Source organism: Numida meleagris, chromosome 11 (genome assembly GCF_002078875.1).
Source record: "Numida meleagris isolate 19003 breed g44 Domestic line chromosome 11, NumMel1.0, whole genome shotgun sequence".
In the NCBI taxonomy this organism is placed as follows: Eukaryota; Metazoa; Chordata; class Aves; order Galliformes; family Numididae; genus Numida; species Numida meleagris.
In genome coordinates this window covers 16,114,302-16,133,834 of record NC_034419.1, presented here as the reverse complement: position 1 = coordinate 16,133,834, position 19,533 = coordinate 16,114,302, and the positions used below count along the sequence as shown (strand labels likewise).

Here is a 19,533-nt window from a genome sequence, read left to right as displayed (position 1 = left end):
TAAAAAAGAATCTTTAAATCTTACTTGTCCCTCACGCTGGTTTTCACCAGCATAGCTCCATTGACTCAGCTGAGAGTTTACTCCAAATCAGGCCCCTGGATGACGAAGCCCCTCTGCATTTAGCAATTACAGTGAAAATGATCGTGACTGTAAATACGTTCTGTCCTCCGCCTTCGCGTCTGTGTGAGGCAGCGGGCTTGCAGAAGTCGAGAGGGCTCGCCTCGCTCAATGGCAGGACTTTTACTGGGGACCAGCCCCTGGCTCTTCTGCTTGCAGATGTTGACTCGGTGGCCCCACACCTGCGTCCCCTCTCTGGGCAAAGCTGAACCCCATCTTTTGCCCAGGTTGCAAGTGGCCCCTTCGGGCCCTTTGTTGCTACCAGCACTTGATGAAAAAATGGCAACGAGCAGCTCTGACCTTATTGAGCTCCCTGACTAGTTCAGTCACAAGTCTGAGGCTGAAGCAACTTGCTTCGAATAATGATGCCATTGTGCTCATCCTATCTGATCAGTTCTTGAAATGTTTTAGTAAGTCTATCTTACAACATTATAAGAAGATAATCAGCTGCCTTAGAAGGTCCCCATCTGGAGTATAGAGTTCTTTTACTGAAAGATGTTTTGCCTTTCCGAGATAGCTCTCGCATTTCATCATCTGTTGTGCAGAGATGAAGTGCATATGAAAAGTCAGTGACTCTGAATCCATCTGTTGTTATTATTTTCCACTGATAATTGGCTTGAACAATGAAATGTCTGTGTCTGTAGCCTTTGAAACTGTACACCCTGTTTATTTTCTGGAGGTCTCACTCCACTCTCACCCCCCCCCCCCCCCCTTTTTTTTTTTGTTGTTTTGTTCTGTTGTGTTGGTTTTTTTTGTTTCATTTTCTCTCAAGCTCAAAGCTAGTGGAGCTTGCATGAAGATGGCATCTTTGACTCTGTGCATCAGTATGTGTCACACAGCATCTAAAGCTTGCCTGCCAATTTTTGTCAGGGTTCTATGTCTGCTCTGTTTAAGAACAGAGTAGGCTTACAGCAGGAAGACTGGCAGACCCAGACTTTGTATATATCTTACCTGAAACGTAGTATTTATTTCGCTTTCTCTATTAAAATATTAATTGAGTCCAGTATCTAATACCTATGGAATTAGATACTACCTGTAATTGTATAATATATTCAGTTGCATCCAGTTTTGCACGATGCAGGGTATTAATATTGGATTCCACTAACAGCAGTTCCATTAGCTTGCTCAACCAGTATGAGATATATATGAGCAGGGAGGCATAACTACCAGCCAGAACTGCCAAAACAGTCATTAGAAGCTCCATTGGGATGGACAAAGGCTTTTACACAGTGATATACTGATTAAATTTTGTTCTATGGTTTATTTGCATCAAGGTTAGATCACTATCATCTATGTGAACCGTATTATTTAACACCTTATTTGGAAGGTCATTTCAATGCAAAAACAGTGAGTGACACGGGGCTCTAAAATTTCTTGCAGGATTTTTTGTGTGGGGGATTTTTATCTTGTTAGGCTTGACTAGCTCTTGTTAGCAATTTTGCTTTAACACGGTGAGTTTAATCCAAGGGAAAGTAAAAACTCCCTCCATTCTGTAGGAGTACTTAGTTGAACCAAACACGTTTGATTCTCATTAAAACTGTTAGTTATATCCAGTATCCTTTGCAGTAATCTGCAGCACGTGCTTGAGAATCCAGTGAATGTGTGCTGCTTTCTGTGTGCGTGTGCGTAAGCGGTCTTTCAGAATGAAATTTCGGTGCCGAAAGCAGTCATGTTGTCCATGTCGTGCGGCAGTCTGGAGCACAGGAGAGAAAGACAGGGGAGTATAATCTTATTTGTGTTTCAATGGCAATCATTTAATACTGCAAGTTATTAAAAAATAATTAAATTACTAAAACCAACATGTAGCTAGGACTTACAAAAAGAGGTCAATGCGATTTGACTCCCTGAGTTAGGGAGGGACATTGGTGAATTCCAATTGCTTTAACATTTCGCTTCTTCATTCTATTTCTGGGAGGATATGCGGCAGTGAAAAATAATTTATTTCTCTAGAAGCAAGAGTAAATCACGGTATATAATTATGTATATTTGATTATAATAATAGATGCTTCGAGGTGCTTGGTGGTTATCACAGTCTCTAATTTAGTTGTTTTTGGAAGTAAATATGGTCTGGAGGGGTTGTTCCGTGAGACTGATATTTTGGAAATAACATTTTTAGGGGAACCTTCAGAAATTTTTTCCTTTTCCCCAAATAAACTAGTAAATAGGTAGACGTTATGCAGCGGTTCATAACAGCTAAAGTAGGTTTCCATGTGGAATGTCTTTTATATAGTAAACAAAACATAGGGACAGCGCAAGCAAATTCAGATTTAATGCATCACCTCAACCAGAAGTCTGTGTATTAATTTTAAATCCTTGTTACTGGCAATATATTGGGTCGCACTACAGTTAATGAAAATGAATTTTACAGGTGGTGTTTGGTTGTGTTTCTGCTGTGGTGAGATGGGTGGCTGAGCCAAAGCGGGCAGAGCACACGATGCAGTTTTTTTTTGCCAGAGCAGTGCTTAGATTAGAAACGAACGTTTGGCATCGAGTTCTTGGTGCTGTTGTTATTTACTATTACATGAGGAAAGCGTTTAGCTCTATGATTTGATTTGATTTGGTAGCTCCTAGCCCCTTAAACAAGCCGTGCAGCTTGTCAGAGATCAGGACAGGTAGAATGCACAGCAGGCGTCTGATTTGAGCCAGTTACTCATTTGCTGAGTGTTTGTGTTTATGCAAAGGGGCCTCTTCCTGCATATTTAATCTAGAGTAAGGCAGTGGCTTTTGTTGTGTTTAGACCACATACCTTCAGTCCTTCCTTACACTGCAGCCAGTGTTGAGGCACAGAAAGGCTGGATAGTCAGAAGTGCTTTAGTGTTCTCAAACTCTCAACTTTCTGCAGTTGGTTGGGAATTACTTGCAGCTCTAAGCCTTTTTCTTCCTCATTAATGGGTAAGTTTGCACTACGGTAGGGTAAGATACTTTTGTTTCTGTTCTGTTTTATAAATGCAGAAAGCGATTGTTTGTTTGTTTGTTTGAATCGTCCAAAGCTCCTTCAGCAAAGCCGGTGTGCTGGGGGAGTTTGTTGCAGGAATATAGCTGAGGAATACAGGTGTTTCTGGAATATACTCCGAGTAAAGTCCGAAACACCGTGCTGCAATGGGCAGGTATTCGCGGGGGGGGCAGCGGGGAGTGAGTTCGGTGTTATTATTCTTTGTACTAACAAATCCTGTTTTGTAACTATCCCGAAGATAATGCTGCCATTGTTAGCTAAAAGCTTTCCAACAGTGTGCAACACAGAACTGCAAAAGCAGCAGCAAAAAAAAAAAAAAAAAAAAAAAGGGAAAAAAAAAAAACCCACCAACCCCTCTGGTCTTTATTGTTTCCTTAGCGAGGGTCCTCACCAGAATGTCTGTGCTGTAATAGGAAGGTTTTTCTTATGTGGAAATTGAATCGTCTCTTCATTGATATTAATAGCACACTGGAGATGTTAGCCATGATGCAGAGCACCAGGGCTGTGGAGTAGGAAACCCGATATCGCAGGGGGAAAAAATGACAGTCCTGCTGCTGCTGTGCGCGGGAGGCAGCCCTCCGCCAGGGCTCCGCATCATGGCATCCTCAACTACCGACGAGAGGTGTTTTCATCTGCAGCTCTTTCTTTTAATACAGCTGTAATTACTGCCGCTTGCGCTCGCACTTACGAACCGTGCAGCTCGGTTGCTGGTTCAGTCTGAACAAATTAGTTTAAAAAAAATGACTTTCTCGCAAACCCCGCGCGGTTCGTTGGGGTCCGGCGAGAGGGCCCGGCGCGGCCACTGCAGCCGGGTGACAAAGGGCGCATCTCCAGAGTGGCACTGTGGCGGTGGGAGAGCTGCGGGCGCTGCGCGCCGAGGCCGGCAGCAGTAGTTGGGGTGAGCAATTAACTATTTCCTCCGTTTGAGTAACTCCTCTCAAACAGAAGAGTGTGCTGTTCCACCACATGTTGGGAAGTGGCGAGGAGTGAATAAAATTTCACCAACCTGAGCACGGCGTGCGGGGACCGCGGTGCGCGGCGCGATCCGCCCGCCTGGCGCGGCGCTGACAATGGGGAGCCGGGGGGAGCCGGGGGTGCCGCAACGCCGCTGCTCGCGCCGCCTCTAATTGGGAGCGCGTTACTTCTATGCACTGGTTTAAAAGGAAAAAAAAAAAAAAAAAAAAAAAAACTTTTTTTTGAGGAAAAGTACCTCAGTCACAGCACCTCGTGTGATTAGCGCTATTGTATTCTTAAATTTTGATTGATAGAGATAATAGTTTTCACTTAAAAATACAGACAGGTACTTTAACTTTCCATGACAATAGCTATTTGCATTTCTTTTATCTTTTTGTTTAACATTTGTGGGGGTTGGGACGGATTTGATTATTAACTCTTATTGCACACCGAGGTAAATGCTAAAACAAAGCTTTTGTTAAAGCTTCAAAGGTAAAACAGCAAATATTGTTTTTAGGCTTCAATATTTAAGGGCTGTTAAAGGATCCCCCGGCGATACCGCCGCGTGGCCGTGACCGAAGCCCCACGCCGCCGTGAGGTAAGGGCCGCGTGCCGCGCCGCCCGCTCCCGCCCCGCGCCGCGCAACGCCCGGGGCTCTCGGGGCTCGCGGCGCTCCGGGCAGCGCCGTGGCGCGGGCTGGGCGGGAGCGGGGTGAGCGCGGGGGCACGGCGGGGAGGCGGCGGCGCTTCCTCGCTGCGCTGCGGCCGTGCCCCAGAGCGGAGGGACGGCTGTGCGAGTCTCGAAAAGTAACTGCCCCCCCCCCCCCCCCCCCCCCCGCTTTTTTTTTTTTTTTTTAAATTTCTGTCTGGCTCTGGGCAGCGCTGACACCGCCCGCTCCGCACCCGCCGCAGTTGCCCCGCAGCGTCCCCGCAGCTGCTCCCTCTGCTCCTCACTCCCACGAGGCCAAGTTTCCAGAGGAGAAGTCTAGCGCAGACGTAAAACGGTTAAGGCCGGCGTTCAGGCACGGAGTTATTTTAAGGAATAGGGAGATGGGGAGCGGGAGGCGGCACGGCGCTCGGCCGGGCGTCCTGGGGCGCGTGGCCGTCCGTGTGCCGCGGGCTGCGGGCTGCCGAGCTGCGCTCAACTCGTCTGCTGCCCACGGCTCCGTGCGAGCTGCTGCAGAGCGGGGGAGGAATGGCTTGCGATTACTTTCCTAGCGTTGGCTCACGTCAAGTGATTCTTTTCCAAGGTTACAGTGGACGTGAAAGGTAATATTCTTTGGAAAGAGAAAATGTGCTGTGCGTAGCTTTGTCCTCGTGCTGCTATTTATTTTTTGCTTTATTTCTGTTTAGAATAAACAAAAAAGCACCAGGCAGAGATTCTGACCAGCCTGCCGATGACTGGAAATGAAGCACGGCCTGATGTGCTCACCCTTCCCCGAGAGGCAGCGAGCTGCTGGCCCTGCGTTCGGCCTGCGCCAGATCCGTTCCCCTCCTCAGAGCGAGGTGGGAGAAGAGCACTTGGCCCCTGCAGTTACGCTGCTCACCTGCTTTTCACTTTCTGAGGAGGCGATAATGACTCCCGATAAAGAAAATCCCATGGTATTTCATAGAAACTACACAATAACAAGCAGCTGCCTTGACAGTGGGCAGAATTCTTTCTCCCTTCAGTATTTAAAATATTTTTATATCTATCTATATTTTGGTTGCTCGATACCTCTTATAAAAAAAAAAAAAAGGCATGGCAAAACTGAAGGGGCTTGTTCTGAACATCTTCAAAGCAGCACTGCACGTGGTTTGTGTGCTAGAACAAGGCTAGGAAAGCTGCGTGCAGCACCGTGCCCGCAGCACGCCTGGCACAGCTGCTGCTCTTCATGGGCACTCTGTAGGTGTATTCTCAGGGTTAACAAAATACCAAATAAAAAAGGAGTGTTTTCTTTTTCTTTTACGTACGTATAGTGAGCAAGATCATTGGCTGCATCGATTCCCCTCCAGGATGACGAAGTAGTAATAATGGCAATAGCAGGGCATCTGTCAGGCTGGTATAGCTGTATGTGGCCCAGGCAGTTTGGAAGGGAAAGAAATAGCTGTGTTGGATGGCTCGCTGTCTTTAGATGAGTTTGTTGCACAGGAGTGCTTATGTTGCTTATCAAGTTTTGCTGTTTTAAAGCTTTCAGGAAAACTTGTAGTTAAGGTTTTCATCGCAGAATCACAGAACCAGACACATGAAGTACAGTTCAGCTGATCTTATATAAGAGAAGTTAATGGAAACCAAAATTCAGAAACAGTTTTTGTTGTGCTGGCGTACGTGTGTGTTCTCTGTCTATTTCGAATAAAAATTGTGCTTTCTAGGTAACGACAGGGAGATTCCCTCTCTAGTTTAGATTTCCAGTAATGATTTGCAAGCTTCTCAGCGCCAGGACACTGGCAAAAAAAATAAGTGAATAATGCTAAGCAGGGAAGCAGTTCAACTGATGTTCCACTTTCCTGTGTAAAATTACTCACAGCCACTCTGTGTGGGTTCAAGATCTTTGTTAATCTATTTCTGGCTATACCCAAGGCTATTTGATTTTGATATTAATAAAAATGTTACTCTTTTAAGTAGGACTTCATTCTGCAGCGCTGTTTATCTCTGTATATTCTTTGTATTTTGGGTTAAATTTGGCTTTGCAGTGCTCACTTGGTGTTAGGACTCCATCTCACAGCTTCCCCAGTATTATCTCCTGACAGAGGAGACCACTAAATTGAATAAGTGTGTTGCAATCAGAAGTGCCAAAGGGAGTGACCCAGCAGCAGGTAAAATGGCAAAGCCTCTTTTTGTCTTGCCCCTTGGTACCAAACAGATGGGTAGGGCCTGATCCGGAGCAATAGGGGTTCGTTGTCTTAAAGTCAACCGAGGAGGTCATGGCAGTGGTTCAGGTTGTGATCTTCTTAGCATTATTACTGGTCGTCTTTCCAAACCTCTGTTGAAAACAGCTCTTATAAAACGTATTTTTGTGCACAGGGATTTCAGAATGCTTTAGAAAAGCACTGACTCATCTCGCTGATAGGGAAACTGAGGTACTCAGTGCGTGAACTGCACGTTTTCAGGAATGACTGTAAAATCTGACAGGAGCCAGTAGTTCTGCATGGACTTTTCCCTATGTGTGATCCCAGTTAAGCCAACAGAGCCGTGTTGCAGGCACTGGGGGAGCTTCCCTTGACTTGTGAGACGATATGGCCACTGCTGCTCGCAAAGTGGGTTTTTGTGTGTGGTTTGTTTTTCTATTTTAATCATCTCCTCGAGGGAAAATATGAGTGTAGCAAACTGTCTTGCTTGGGTAGGTTGGGATTTTTTCCTTGTTTGCTCCACACACACACTTACAGTGTTGATGGTACTTGGTGTTTATCTTAAAGACAGCATGATGGAAGGAATGTGTGTTGCCTACATCAATTCACTCACCCATATAAACATTTTCAGGAGGAAAGTCTGTATTTGTATTTCTACATTTTGAGATACTCAGCTTTTAGACTATTAATGAGAAATTTTCACAGGTGGGAACAGCTGTCCCTGCTGCTCATTTTAATTTCTGTGGTACATTATCCAAATTTTGGAAAGCCAGGTAGTATGCAGCACGGCGCAGATAGCCAGGACTGCAAGCAGCCCCAACTCTGCCAGCGACTGCTTTGTGGGCAGAGCAGCTGCCCTGCTGAGCCCTCCCCTTCTGCTGCCCTCCTGGAGCGTGTCCTCTCCCTGAGCAGAGGTGGCCCAGCCTTAGCACGTTCCTCGCAGCGTGTTTGTTTCCTCTGTAACCAGCTCGTTTCGGCAGTTACCTGCCTCTTACAGCACCACCGGAAGGTTTATTGTATGCACGTTTTATGCAAACATGTAATTTTCAGCAGTTTCCTTAAAAAGTGTATTTTAAGATGGTTCTCTTGCTATCATGAAGGCTCGGGGTAGAAGTGAAGTCTGCTTGCAAAATACTGCCAAAATACAGATCTGACTGCCAAATACCGGGGAATTTATAAAATAGATAAATATGAAAAGGGGTTGAAAGTGTCGCATCCGAGATAACCCCTGCAGCAAAGCAAGATAAAAGCCTCTATTGTTGTTAATCTAAGAGCACATCGTATGTCAGAGGTCATGTATTTTACATAAAAGATGTATTGTTTTACATACTCTCAGGAAGGTGAGGCCGGAGCTATTATGATGGAGTAGTGTTATGTCCTTTAGAGTGCAGAATCTGTGTCTGTGTGTCCCCCAGTGAAGCACGTAGCGTTTCCTATCCGTCAGACACATGTGTTGTGGTCCACATCTCCTGCTACCTCGTCGCAACTACTGGCAAGAGAAATTCTCCCTCATTAAAATAAAACAAAATGCCAGTGAGCGGCAGATAAAAGCAATACTAATTTCATCTCAAGGTAGCCTTTTTTTTTTTTTTTTCCTGCCTAGAAATAATAATTGGTAAATGGTAAAGAAAATGCCTCTTTCTCATTGGGAAAACATTTTTTTTTTCCTTCCAAAATAAATGGCAAATGAGTACATCTTCTTCAGAAATAATTTAATGAAGATTCTGATTTTTCCCAGAGGTTGGTATTCTACTGCTTCAGTCAAAAGCTTTATCTCCTGATGTAAATGGCATAAGTTAGCATTTGGCGAGTTTCAGTAACACCCCCAAAGCTCCACCTCACTGTGTGAATTTTATGAAATGGAGTTTCACGTAGCTCTGTCTTACACATCCACATGTCACTGATTTTCCATTTTGTATGATGTCATCTGTGTCGGCAAATTATTGCACGTTTCTTTCTGTCCTTATTCTAGTATGTTAGTCTGCACCCCTGCAGCAGCAGGTCAACGTTTCGGTGAAATTGTGTTATAATTTTACTCTTTTAAGGTATTTGGTCAGTTGATGCGGAATTAATTCTGAGTGCTGTTAGTGATTTGAGTTGGTAACTTGATCTAAATTAATAAACAAATGTTTTTCTTTTCTCTTGTACCATATGTTGATCCCAATTACATGAACAGAAAGTGGCAGATTGTCATGTTTCTTAAAAGATTACATACTCTTTTGCATAAGAGAGAGTACACAAGATGCAGTAATATACAGGGTAAAAAAAACCCTGCACGTGCTGTTTCCTCCCTCCTACTTTTTATAAAGATACACTTTAATTATTTCTCCCTTTAATACCCACTGTTCTCACCACCTTGGCTTTCTTGGTATGCTTCACCAGAAGAAACCTCAAGACAGTAAACAACTTTTTGAATTGGGCGTGGAGGATGCAGCTAGTTTTAAAATCTTAGCTAGGACTGTGTCTCTATGGAAAAGGATGGAAAAGGAAAGGATCCAGAAGCTAAAATAGGCATGGTTACAAATGGTCTTAAAATGCCTTAAGCAAGGAGAACTCATTCAGACAATAGTCAGATTTCTGAAACAAAGGACTGAACTCATATATTATTCAAACTGAAAATAGATTGATAGACATCAAGATTAAGAAAGTTTATGCTGGAGAACAAAGATGTCTCATCTCCACGGTTTTTTGTTGGCTTTTTTTTTCCTCCCAAAGACCAAGTTGTTCTTGCTGAACTGAAGAGCCTCACACGGGCTGGTACCGATAGGCAGCAGTCCTGTGACTTGATTGTTTTTATTAACTCTCTCTGAAAGTCATTCACCATTAAACACGATTAGATTCATTTGTTGCTTTATTTATGTTTGTACTTGCAAGAGTGGGGCCAATGAAATGCTTTGGGTGTTGTTGCTAGCATGGACGCGGCAGTCATGTGTGTTCCCTTCTTTTCTGCAGGGTAAGAAGAGTGACCTATTTGGGTGGCTGTAACTGAAGATTGCTTTACAGAAGCAACTGAAGAAGGTAAATACAAATACCGTTTTGCGCACAGTTTCTGAAACATGCCTGGATGAAGGACCTGATCCCACAGACCCCATGAATGTGTTTTGTTACATGAGTAAAGCTCCTGTGAGATCCCGGGTGGGAGCTGTGAGGTTGGGTGGCACTAAGCTTCTGTGTCTCAAATCTGTGTTTGGCCTGAGAAGCCACTGGTCTGGGTGCCCAATTGCATTCTAGGAGAAAGGCCACAAAGATGTCCTTTTTGGCTTCTGACCACGTGCTATGGGAGCTGTCTGATGACGGAGTGGAGCTGTGTGTGAATGGGAAGACCCAGCTCTGGCTGATCTTGGTGGCCACGTGGCCAGCATTCACGAGTGCTGGGCTGGGAGCTGCAGTGGCTCTGCCCTACAGCAGGGTTGGTTGTCTTGCTGGGCTAAGTCCCTCTGGAATGGCCAGGTTAGCTTCCGTGCTGCGGCATCCCGAGCTAACGCACTGCTGGGTTTACAGCAGTGCAATGGAGAGCAAAATTTAGCTGTTGCTCTATGCAAAATGATTTTTATTTAAAGCGATGTGAAAGTCCCTTCCTTCAGAATTAACTCCTTGCTTCTCTTCTGGCCCAAACTTTCGAGCTGGAAAGGAATATTAACATCACAAAAGTGGTGATTCATAAAAATTAACTTGCAGAAGACAGGAGTAACGCAGATCAGCGTTTGGTACTGAAGGGTGTCATCTGACTGAGGTTCATATGGCTGCTTTATAATCACCTTCTTTCAGAAATTAATAGTCGGTTAAGCACCATAGCAACAAGCAACACTGATGTAAGCGCTGAGCAGTGGCTGCTGTTCGCTGTGATGTCAGTGCTCGTTAGTACTGTTCTCTTGACCTTGTTTGAATATAAAATGGTGATTTCATTTTAAACTTAGAATTTTACAGAATGACTAAATGCATCAGAGTGAATTAGAGCTATTTTTATTTTTAATTTTATTAAAATGTACTTCAAGAGGGGAAAAATGTCCCTGTTCTCTTCTGCTTTAAATTAAAATAGATCTGAGGACGATGTGTTTTTGCTCTTTTTTTTTTTCTTTTAGTTCTTTGTTGCCAAAAATATATATTTACTGAGGATGAAATTCATGAAGTTCAAGTGAATATTGCAGTCTTTGGCTGTCCCCATGGTGTATGTCAGTTGTATGATATATGCCTCTCTTCAGTATTTGAATATTACTAGTTGCTTTGGTTTTTTTTAATGGTAGGAGCCCATGGTTTATTAGATGCATTTCAGCTACTGAAAAAGGAGCAGATCTTACAGGTTCAGACAGTGGCTCCTTGCCCAGCAGTGGTGTTTCCCCTTTGGGTTTTTTGAAGAAAAGAAAAAAAAATAATAATAAAGTCCCAAGTGCATCAGACTGCCTGAGAATGTTGGTGTTCTTATGGAGACATGGTTGATGTGTGGCCATGGTGCTATTTGACCTCTTCAGACTAGCTTGAATTTTATAACCTGTTTCTCCAAAAGCTGGCAAGTTTTCTGTTAGTGCCATTGGGCCACAACATGTGCCAGGCATCCGGCATCTGGTGTGCATTGTTCTGCAGTCAGCAGTTTGGGTGACGTGTGGAATACCTCACTGCAAAGGGCCATTCCATCTTCCGGGCTGAGCTCTTGAGTCTTGCAGGTTGAGTCTCACACAGGAGTGGCTCTGTGGGGCTCAGCCAAGCTAGGAGATGTGGGAAGACGTTGAGGACTGTAGAAAACACCGTGGATTAACTGTGGTACTTGGGTGTGGGACACACGTTCAAGCATGTTTGCAAACTTTAAAACAAAATTCAGAACTTAAAAATAGGGTTTTTCTGTGCATCCTTCAATGGTAGGACACGTTTCTGTGACAAAGTACGGATTTGTCCTTCTTCCGCTGCGTTGCGGGGTGCTGTTTCCAACAGAAAGCTGTTTGCTCCAGGATCTGTCTGTAATCTTGCAAAATGTTTCATAAAATAAAGCCATAATGAGTGATATGTGGTCTAAGAAACTGGATGTCAAATTTCAACTGGGTGAGAATTGAAACTGCCGAGATAATAAACCATGAGAATAAGAGATAGTAATGGAAATAGTGATAGAGTCCTAATTAGAGCCATGCCACTGAAACAGGGGAGGTTAAGGGTTTGGTTGATTGAGTTTGAGCTCAATTGCTTGATAGTTTAATTTCAGGTGAAATCCCATCTTCTGAGTTAGTGGCTAAGCTGCTCAGTGTGCTTACAGAGCAGGGCTCGCTGCTCCTGGAGGAGCGGCCGTGTGGCCCCGGCTGTCCCAGAGCAGCGTGCAGGCCTGGCCCCGTGTGTGCGGTGGGATGCAGGCAGGCCTGCTAAAACTGGTTGTTATGCTGTGCTTTGGTTTTTGTTTTTTTTTTTCTTCTGTCAACTCCACAGAGCTCTGAACAGAGGCACAGGCTGAATAGATGCAGCAACAGGCTTTGATGGTTAAACCTTCAGAATTAAGATGTTTACCTTCTCCTGTATTTAGCACTGTTAGGCATAATGCCTAATTATATGCCAGTTATTCCTCAAAGTAAGAACTTGAATTGAAATGTTTGATTTGGGGAGAAGGGCGGGGAAATGTGTTTTTACAGAATTATGGACGGCAGTGTTAGTTTTCCAGGAGCATTCGTTTGTTTAAAAGTATGTGAAAGCATTTTCAATAATCAAACACCATTCAGTGAGCATTGTAAATCAGGGATAGCTTGCGTGTTGAAAAATTGAAAAGTACAAAACATGCTGCTAAAGTTGTACATTATTGATAACAAAAGACACATGCAGACTCTAAGATTGCACAGATAGAATCCTTTAGAAAACCCTCAACAGGGACAAAAAATCAGCACAAAGGATTTAGAAAAGTTACACTTAGTTTAAACTTTCAAATCTTTAAGCTTGTCAGAGCTAAATGCTAATTAAACGCTGGTAATAATACAGGAGCTGCCTTCTGTAACTCGGTGCCAAGTTAAATGGTCATTGGATAGACCTGTGGGTCTGAGCTCTAACTTTAAATGTACTTATATATATTCTCCTTTGCTTGTCCTTCAAACCCAGTGGGAAATGGGGATTTGTGAGGCCTGCAGCTGGTGGGAAATCGGTCGTGTAGCTGGAGCCATTAGGGTCTGCCAGGCCACTTCTGAAGACTGGCTCCATTGACTTTCTGACTTTGGAAGAAGTTGAAATACCCTAACTGCTGGGGCCTTTGAGTTACTCAAGCTGAAGAGTACGGTCTGGTGCAAAGCATTTCTGAGAACTGTAGTAATAGGAATTAGAATATTACCTGTGTGTTCTGTGGTAAGCCTCTCCAAAAAGGTTGTGTGCCTACCTTTGGCAACACAACTGTTTTTACACCTCACCTTTTTTAATGAAAAGTTTAGTCCGGAGATGAGTGAAGCTGTGATTTTTCTGAAGCAATTGGGTAAAAAAGATTTAGAAAATAGATTAAGACATTTTGGAATAATTTAAAAGTATCTGAGCAAATCTCATTAACATGGACCAGTAGCAAGCTGTATTGAAGACTTCAAAGATCTGTCAGAGGAGTTCTTTCTGTGCTATTGTCTGCCAGCATTAGCAATCTCAAGAGAACATGCTTCTTTTGTTTGCTTTTGGCCCATTTAGCTTTTCTTCTTCTCCTTAATGTTCCTTAATGTATTATAAATCTTCAAGTGGGTTGGTAGAAAAATATGTCTCTCAGCTTTAAGGTAGTCAGTAGCAGGTTTTGATCCTCATATCTGATACTTTTGGACCAAATCCTTCTGGTCTTCACAAAGACCTTAAAGTAAGCAAGATTTGGCCAGTATTTTACATAATCCTGCGTTGTTTCTTCCATTTAATGCAGCAGGTGTTCGATATGATCTTCAGTAAAATGTAAGTGCTCGTTTGTATTACTTCATGCAAAGTACCATCATCTGTTACAAACCTGTGAAGAACACGAAGCTCAGGGCTGAGCGGCTCATGTCCACCAGGCAGGTGTTTGCATTCCTCCCTTCAGCCTTCATGGGTACAGGAAATCCAGCTTGCATCCCAGGTGGGGGACACGATGTGCCATGCTAGGCACTGAGGTCTGTGTGGGGTTTTGTTCTTGCAGAGATGGGCAGTGCTGTTGAAGGTGTTTGGACTCACTGGCATGCACTGTTTGGGAAAGGGTGTCATAAAAGCTGTGTTCAGCAAGTTGGAGCTGGTTCTTGTGCCCTCAGCAGCCCACCACCAGCCTCTCCTCTCTTGTATGGATCGTGGCTTTCCTGTGTGCGCTGTTCAAGAGGTACACCACTGTGTTACTCTTTTAACTTGGTACTCCAAGGAAACTATAGGTACACCTAGCCGAAAGCACAGGAAATGTTAGTACCGTGCACCATGTGATACAGGCTATGCAGTTTCCAGCCTGTTTCTTCAAGACAAAGCTGGATAATGTGTCAGGGCATGCTGTGTTTTATCGTATCTTGGGTGAGGAAGGATTGCAAATGGCACAGGTAGGAACGGCGTCGGTCTCGTTGCTCCAGAACCCAGGCGTGTTGCAGATCAGATAGCCTGAGCTCATGCTTTGCCATGAGACAACAACGGGAGGGATGGGAAGATCAGCGCTGAGGTTTCCTTGTGAGGCGGGCAGGCTGACGGCGTTACGGGCGCTGCTGCTGCCTGCTGCTGTCGCGCGGCCCTGTCGGCTTGAAGCCTGCCGCTGGGAAACGCGTCGCAAAGACGGCGCTCGCTTCTGCGTTATAAAATCTTGGGGTTGTGAGCACATGACACCAGAAATAGATTCTTATTGCATATTCCATATTTTATTTGGTCATCTCTTAGGTCATTGCCTGTTGCCTTCTACCGTGCGAGAAGTATATCTTCCGGCATGCCTCAGTTACTGTCCTGCAGCGGTAGCAGCAATATTCTACGGTGGCAGCAGTACAGGACCAGTGATGTCAGTGGGCATTACAGGAGGCCACCCTTTTTATTTGGTAGCTCATACTAAAGCCAAGACATTAAAAAAAAAGATGGTTTTGGCCTCAGTTGCCTGCCCATATTTCTCATTGCAACATATGAAAGCATTTTTCATTGCTGCTAATGGCAGGAACTTCAGACGCCACCTCCAAGATGTTTAATTGCTAAGTGTTTCTCTCAGTGCAATCTGTGAATTTTAATTTGGGGCTCTCCCACCTCTGCTGGCCATATACTTCGCAGCGTGCTTTGTGCAGTGCAGCTTAATTGCTCAAAGGGGTCATTTCTGACTCTGAGCTCACTGTTTATTTTTTTAGTAGGGTAGCACAAACATTTGGATGTTTGTAACTAAGACTCTGACGTCATTTCCATTGCAAATCATTAATATCAGTAGTTTATAATACAGCTTTTCAGAATACTTTTTGTTGAAATATGATGATGTCTTGCTTACTTGGTTTTAAGAAAGTAGAATTGTTTTCCTCCTTTTTTTTTAAACAAAGATAAATTGGAATCTTTTGAGTAATAGGTCTGCTTTCTTCTCCTGTCATACCCTTTTAGTTATTTTTAATAGCTCTCGTGTTTGTCCATATTAGTTGTAAGACAAGTGTTTCATTTAATCCTCTGACATGTTAAGGGTCAGTGGATCCCACTGCTGGAAGGAAATGTCTGTGGAAGGGCCCAGCATTTCCTGCTACTGGGGCACTTCCACCAATGGAACAGAGCTATACAGTCATGACATTAGTAATTATTTGTAAAGATCTTAGAAATAGAAAGTGCTGCATTTAAAAGCCAACAGCAGCATAAATCAATAATAAAGGCAATGGGACCATTTCCTTTGGGGGTCTAAGGGGATTTTTTTTAACCCCTTTTTGACTGGAAGAACGTCATGCAGTTATTTTTACAGCTTTTGTTTGCTCCGCTGCTGCCATCAGTCATCCTTTAAACTTCATTCTAATAATTGGACAAGATAATGTTCATTGGGAAAATCTTGTTTTTAAAAGCCTTAGACGCAATCTGAACGCTGCCGAAAATGTTAGTGTTGGAAAACAACTGAAAAATGGTTTGTGAAGAAGCGCACGTTCTTTTGCTTATCTGCTCCTCCGAGATCTGATGTCCAGAGAGAAATAACGTCTGCTTTTATTGTTTGTTTCCCTTTGTTTTAAGGAGGGATAGATGATTGCTTTTGGTGCTGCTTACTTTGAGTGTTCAAAGCTCCGAGCTCCGGTTTGGAGAATGTTAAAATAAACCCACAGGAGGTCTTGTAAAAGTTGTAAGAAATTGTAAGCATGTCTGCTGAGTCAATTACACGAGACAAATTGCCAGGGTAAGGCTGCAAGCTTCCAGACTTGTTATTTACACTCTGCCATCTTTAAAACAATTCATTTCTGCCTTTGATTTCACAGCAGATAAGTACATGTTTTGGAGGGGAAAAAAAGTATTAATTAAAGAAAATATTATTTAAAACTAAAAGAATTATTGGGGTTTGTATTCATGTAGTTAAAAGGAGAATCTGGCCTATCCTCCTGAAAGTTGGATAACTCAAAGAATGTGGTTTGAAAATGCAGACTTTGGCTGTTTGAAGCTTCTCTGTGATGAGACGTGAATGCACGAGGCAGTTCTTTTTACATCATCTAAATGTTAATATTAAGTTATTCTGTATTTAAAAAAAAAAAAAAGAAAGAAAACAGCCAGCCTTGACTATGTGAGGGCATTCACAGAGTTTTGCCGAGTTGATTAACCCTGTAGGGAGCTTTGGAGCCTTGCTTACAGAGCAGCGCAGATCCTGTGTGTGCAGTGTGTACTTGCTAAATCTAAAACTGGGTGTTGTGAGCGCGCTGTGTGCTGCCATGTGCCATGTTACCTCTGTGAGCTGCCATGGTTAACGTGGTTTGAAACGCAGGCAGATCAACCAGTTTGTTTTCTTGATACTCGATAAGGTCCAAAAGCACCATGAAGTCCCTTTCCTCTTTCCCACACTCTCCTTTTCCGTCACCATTAGTGTGAAAGCTCTGAGTGGAGGCAGACAAGTCGGTCAGCACCGGCTCCTGCTGTTGGGCACGTGTCTGTCCAGCACGGGCACGATGGGCTGCGGCAGGGAGCAGGCTTTCTGATGGGAATGGTGCATGGGAATGTTGGCGGTCGGTAGGCTTTTGTGGAGGTGTTTTTTGTAGGACTTTAGGAAAAGCTGCTTGTCCTTTTAATTTCATCTCTTATTTCCAACCTCCTTTCTTCTGTTTTCTGCTGTCCCCTCCCTCAGGCAGCGGTGGCCAACTCAGGGTGCCTGCAGCAGGAGGAGCCCTGAGCTCTGCTGCGTGCCAGGGAGACAGAGGAAAAGCTATTTCCCATGGGAAGTAATTGATAATTGAAGTGATGAAAGATGAGTGTGATTACGCCTGGCACCTCCTGATGTAGCTGAACCGGTGGTTGAGCTTTTAGTTTCTCTTTCTGTTCCCCAAAGTGATTTCTGGTGACATTGTCGTGCGTTTCTGCACTTGGGGAGAAGAATTGAAAACCAGCTCCTTCCTCCTTCTTGCCCATGTGCTCTCCACATGAGCGGTGAGTGTCAAGGACTGCTAAGAGCTGCTCCATACGTTGAGGTTCCCTCCGTTCCCCTCTGCACTTTGCTTCTATCTGCTCTCCTATGTCTCAGTCTTCCTCCCTGGTAGGAGCAGGGCTGCACTGGGAGGCTGCAGAGGGCAGACCCCAGTGTCTCCCCACGAGTCCCAGCCTTCTGCTTTCAGCGTGGGCTTGGCCAGGCACACAGTGCCCCAGGGACAAGTGAGGCCTTGCCTATCTACAGGGGAGATGGACCCCCAGGAGGAGCACCGAGCTTGGGGTTCTCACCCTTGTGAGATGTGATGGAGGGTGGGCTGCTGGTAATGTGGGAACCTGGTGCGTGGGGCATGGCAACAACATGATGGCAGATTCTCCCCTGATGAGAAGAGAAGGGAAAAGAAAGTTGCGGACGAGCTTTGTGGGTGCTTGAGGAGATGTTCTCTTTGAGCTGACCGTATGCAGTTATACCTGCTAATTTTCCCAGATTTTCTCTTCTGTCACTGACATCCTGTCTGGTCACTGCCCATGAAGAGCGATCTGTGGCATCATCTGGATAAGACCTTAGTACGTCGCAGTGGGAGAACTCGAGTTTATCATAGTTTTATATTGGGTTTCCCTCAGCGTGTAACTGGATGCATTAATAGTGACATGATCCTGCTGTGACCTGGTCTTTAATGGGTTTGAACTTGGAACTGCTCAAACATTAAGAAAAAGCCCTCGCTCCCTGCGTGTATTCAGCAGCTGCTTTTTATATGCAGAGCCCTGAGCTGCAAAGGTTCAGTGACGGTGTATTTTCAACTTTCAGATGAAAAGGACTAAATAACTGCCAAAAACGGAGCTATTTCTCTCCTGATGCAGATGTGTGACTGCCAGGACACGCATACATCAAAAAGACAACATGCCTCTGAGCAGTTTAAAACCTACTGCTTTGTTTTGTTTTGCTAGAGGCAAACAAAATGTCAGCCCCCTCAGTCCTGGGAGAGGGCTTCTGCTGGCAGTGTGTGCTTCTCTTGGGGCAGGGGCCTGGCAGCCAGGCCCTGGGGCTGGTGCCCCACCTCTGCAGCTGAGTCACTTCGTGGCATGGGGACTGTTTGTTCTGGACAAAGCTTTCTTAGTTTGTCTTGACTTTTGTACGTTGCCAGCTGTGCATGATGTACCATCCAGAACAGACTCTTTATCGTGTGTCAAACCTTAGCTATGACAGCAAAGCTGTGGTTTGCTTTTCCCATCTGCACCGGGAGCCAGGTTGACCCCTCAGAGGGACACTGCAGGGTAGGTTATCTGTCTGTTGTGTGTTCAAGCAGTTCGCAGAGGTACTCATTTCTCCTTTTTTTAAAAGAAAATAAAAGCTCTGCGAGGCCTTATTTTCTACAGTTTTGGGAAGCATCCTCCATTCCTCTCCAGGTTTCCACTTGAGATTCTGTTTACAGAGTTATTGGCTACCTGAAACCAGATGGGTGTAAGGGAAGGGCTGACATGGGTCTGGCTGTAGTGGGATGTGCAGAGCCGTGCAGTAATGATGGGGAGGTTCGCCACCAGCCATCAGAGCCGTTCCGTGGATTGATGGTGGAGGGACAGAGTAAAGATGTCTCTTTGGAGAGCTAGTGACAGATTTACTGACCACCAATTCAGGCTTGATTGCAGTTTCTTTTGGTGTTAAGAATTATTGTTAGCAACTTACTACATTGTTAGATTAGCACCAGGCAAGTTGTGTTGTAATCCGTTGGTGTTATGCCAGGAAGGTGAGCCTGCCTCTCCCTGCTCTCTGCTTCCGAAAGCCGGGGTAAGCCTCTGCTTCGGGGTATCCACTGCTGTCACAGAGCAATAATGGCACGATGGTTCATGTGTAATACTTCCATTTTACTAGGGATGTAAATCTTTGTTCTATGGACCACTGCTTCGGTTCAGATTTTTCTTTAAAACATTAACGAGCGTTTGGGTTTTGGGGGAAAAAAAATTACAAGTGATGATGACATTGTGTAAAAATGTAGCAGCTAATGCATATGTTCTGTTGGTTTGCCTTGTCTTACAGGAACATCATTTTCACACATCACTATTAACAATGCAAACACCCTGAAATGCTAATAGCACTAGTAAGCTTTTAATTCCATGGAATTTATTGCTTGCTGTATTTCCATGAATTTATAACGCTTTGATTCTTAAGAGCCCCATTTAATCAGTTTT

At 44.3% G+C, this 19,533-nt stretch overlaps 1 protein-coding gene across 11 annotated transcripts in view; it reads left to right on the top strand.

Annotated features, from left to right (window-relative positions):
• The window catches only part of FOXP1 (forkhead box P1), a 344,878-nt gene that overhangs the window by 133,471 nt on the left and 191,874 nt on the right, over nt 1–19,533 (top strand). For 9 of the 11 annotated variants that reach the window (XM_021409247.1, XM_021409246.1, XM_021409237.1 and 6 more), the window contains one exon: nt 9,805–9,870. The gene's annotated coding sequence lies outside the window, so the exon portion shown is untranslated. Of the gene's footprint in view, nt 1–2,857; nt 3,010–5,400; nt 5,530–9,804; nt 9,871–19,533 lie in introns of those variants that run through there. The other 2 variants (XM_021409241.1, XM_021409243.1) reach the window with 2 other exon arrangements.